The sequence below is a fragment of the Gavialis gangeticus genome, unplaced genomic scaffold (genome assembly GCF_001723915.1).
Source record: "Gavialis gangeticus isolate Ggan-Ray unplaced genomic scaffold, GavGan_comp1, whole genome shotgun sequence".
In the NCBI taxonomy this organism is placed as follows: domain Eukaryota; kingdom Metazoa; phylum Chordata; order Crocodylia; family Gavialidae; genus Gavialis; species Gavialis gangeticus.
Window position 1 is genome coordinate 14,522,443 of NW_017728997.1, and position 3,683 is coordinate 14,526,125.

Genomic DNA, 3,683 nt, shown 5'->3' on the forward strand with positions numbered 1-3,683 from the left:
CAACCTAGCTTTTTTACTTCCAATAAAATCTACCAGGTTTTTTGGGGTTTGTTTTTTTTTTTTAGCAGTAATGTGATAAATAAAAACCTATTTTGTCATAACAACTAGCTATTAATGTTTAATGCTGGTGGTGGTAGTTGGCAGAAGAAATGGAAAATTCTTATTACTTTTCACCTCTTCTTCTCTAACTTTGTTAGTGACATAGATATAGTAGCAAAAAGCTTGGCAGTGGTTGCTGATGTGCCACTTCGGGCTGTATTGATGCATCTTCTGTGACAGCCGTTGCCTTCTGTCTGTGCGCCCTGATTATTCTCTGGTAAATTATAAGAGTCAGACTATCTTTATTATTATTAGTATTAGTATTTTCTTTCTCATGTCATCTGTCTTCCTCTGTTTGTTCAGACAAATAAGTGATCACAGGGAATTATGATCTGTTTTAACACCAGCAGGAAGAGAGAGAGGTTATGAGACAAGAGAGACCTCTTGTTTACAGCGAGTTATTTTTGGTAATTAGCCATGTGTAGAGGAAGATGAGCCTCTGCTCGTAAAGTCAGAATGCCATAATTTAAGGGGATATGAATGGAAGTCTAACATTTGCCTAGGCTGCTAATATTAATTCTCTTGCATTTAAAAAAAAAAACAAAAAACCTAACAACCCTGTGCTTTCGTTGCAGGAAGTAGACTGAACAAAGATCTGAGGCATTATCTCAACCAGAGGTTCCAGAAAGGATCTCCAGACCACGAGCTGCAGCAGACCATTAGAGATAACCTTTATCGCCATGCTGTGCCTTGTAAGTAAGAAAAACAATTCACATGGGGAATTTTATGTAAAAACATTAAATACATTTAGAGGTGGTCTTTTAAGTGATGGTGTGCAATACTATGTGGGAGCCATGATTTACAACAACGGGGTTCTTGCCTCTAGGGACAGTGGAGAAAAAGATGCGCATGGTGCTTGGGTAGATAGGGGGCATGTCTACATGTGCATTAAGATGCTTTAGTTAATGTACATTAAATCTGGTACCTCCATTTTGAAGTACTAGGAAAATCTGCATTAGCCTGTCTTAATGTGCATTAACCAAAAAGCACATTTTTAAAGTTACACATTAACCTATTTTAATGCACATTAACTAAACAGCATGTTTTAGTGACACTTTAATGTGGATTAAAGTAGGCAAATGCTCATTAAAGTACACATACAGATGTGCCCAGGGAGTACTTGATTCCTCATGGTAAAAAGCCTATGGATTGACTGAGATAAGGAGCATAATGGATGGATTACTCTGGAACGGATTATCGTGGAAAGGACCAGAGGGCAGTTACGGCCGTCTTGAAAGGGACGGAAGGAGAGTGATTGATATTGCCATCGAAACCACTTTGTTCTTGGCTTCTGATCTGTTGGTTTTACTTTGGAGCAATCGGATATTAGGTACATATCGAAGTTCCATCACTTAGTAGCTACTTGTCATTTACCAGTGGTGGTTGACGCTGTATATAGAATTGAATAAACGTTTGGTTTGGGAAGAGTGCTGTGTAGTTGTCATGTACGGTCTGTTGCTTTTCCCTCATTGTTGCGTTAGTGATTAGAGCCTTTGAAGAAGAGCAGGACCTTTCTTTCTTCAGATTGACTTTTTTCATGATGGTGATCAAATTGTGAAATTGCAACACTTTTTATGACATCACAGCTTGTCACCATGGAAACTGGACACTGTCACTAGCGGAACATCATCCTTAATTCAAGTAGAAAATAAACAATAGGAAAAACTTGCATGCAAAGAAGTCCACCAGAATAAAAAACATGAGAAGTCTAGAAAATTCCTCACTGAAAACTGGCATATTAAAGGTGTATAGATGCCTATAATAAATTAACGGAGTCTTTGTCCCAAATGCAGACTGGGGCTGGCCTTTGTAGAGGGTATGTAAAGTTTGCCAAATATTTCTTATTCATGTCCCTCGGTTTGTCACTTCCCAGCTTCCTAAAGGGGGCTATGTAACCAGACAAATGTATCTCGTTGACTTGAATATTCTCAGCGTGTATTGCAAGTAATAGTATTTTTCCAAGACGGTGTGAATAAAACTTGAGCAAACATCCAGATTTTAGAACATTTTTACCAAACATTTTAGATTTTTTTCTTCTTTATGCAAGCAAGAGCTGATTTATCCTGACAGAGAAGTGAGGGTGGTTGCCATTAAAAAGTCAACACTTGCCAGCAAACACCATGTAATGGTGGCTGACATAGATTGGTCTTTTCTAAGCCCTTGCATATAGAAAATCTGTGTAGCGAGTCTTCTCAAATGACAACCTAATTGCACTCGTCTTATTTTGTTAGTGGGAAAGCATGGACTAAAGTACTTTAAAATACTGTGTATGGGTATGAAGAGTGAACACAGATTTTTTTTATTATTATTATTGAACATTTCCATTTTCAATCTTGTCACCTTGAAATTAGTCTTTAGGGTTCTAAATTGCCTAGCTGCAATTTTTTTAAAGGGCTACTGAACAAGATGCATTCCAAGAGCATGAATGCAATTTTAGGCTTAGCTGCAGAGTCCTGATGCTAATATCCATGTATCTATGCTAATAGCCCGTGTATTCCCCACCCCCCTTACAGTCCAATTTCAGAAGCGGCAAATAAAGCAAATGAGCATAAGTTCTTTTGAAGCATTTTCTGTGTTGCCAAGGTTACATTTTGTAATGCTTTCCATTTGATTCTTTTCTCTGATTTATTGAACTTGACTGTGAGCTAAACTGCTTGGACTTACCCAAAGCTTTGTTTTAGAATGGGGGGGGGGGATAGACTTCTGCCTTTTAAAAACAACAGGAAAAGATGCATTTTGTGCTTGCATTAATACAAATATCTGTACTTGTTTTCCTTTTATGAAACAAATAGGTAACTCCACTTTCCAGGTTTTTCTATCACATAGCTCTGTCCTCCGGTTAATTATAAATAGCACTTAATTTTGCCTCTAAATAGACAAATTTGCCTCGAAATAGACAGCATTTAATTTTGCCTCTATATACAGTAGAAAAGGGATCAGTCATAGTTCTGGGGCATGATGTCAGTATGTACATGGCAAATTTGAATGCAGCTACTGTACACATGGTGGCTTGGAACGTTTTTTCAGGCCCAGAGATTAATTTAGCTGCATACTCTTATATTTTTATTCCTCGGTACATGTGACTAGTAAATCCAGAGCTCTGGGCCAATCTCTGGTGCTGATGGATTAGGAAGTCTTGTATTTTGAAAATGGAATTCCGTGCTGATTATGTGGTAAACACGCTACGAGAGCACAAGGTCACTCAGACTGAGCATGCCTGAACTGCCAGCTGCTTGTTGTTGCACCGTAACGCAAGGACGAAATGAGTGACAATTAATTAAGGTGCAGCAGAGATGCAGGGTAGAAACCGGTTCTTTCACATGAATCCAAAGAGTTTGATACAAAAATGAGAGCGATCCACCTGCCTCAGCTGAGGTTGGCACACTTCAGGCTGCAAGTTTTGCTCTAGAGCAAAAATATAGTTTCATAATTTCATAGTTTCTAGGGTCGGAAGGGACCTGAGCAGATCATCTAGTCCGACCCCCTGCCATGGCAGGAAGAGCACTGGGGTCAAATGACCCCAATAAGGTGGTCATCCAACCTCCTCTTAAAAACCCCCAGGGTGGGAGCCTGCACCACCTCAC

The 3,683-nt window shown here is 39.1% G+C and overlaps 1 protein-coding gene across 5 annotated transcripts in view; it reads left to right on the forward strand.

The window, feature by feature from the left end:
• Window positions 1-675: 675 nt before the first annotated feature.
• The window catches only part of MAGI1 (membrane associated guanylate kinase, WW and PDZ domain containing 1), a 226,192-nt gene continuing 223,184 nt past the window's right edge, over window positions 676-3,683 (forward strand). For all 5 annotated transcript variants that reach the window (XM_019504803.1, XM_019504805.1, XM_019504804.1 and 2 more), the window contains exon 1: window positions 676-791. The gene's annotated coding sequence lies outside the window, so the exon portion shown is untranslated. The remainder of the gene's footprint in view (window positions 792-3,683) is intronic.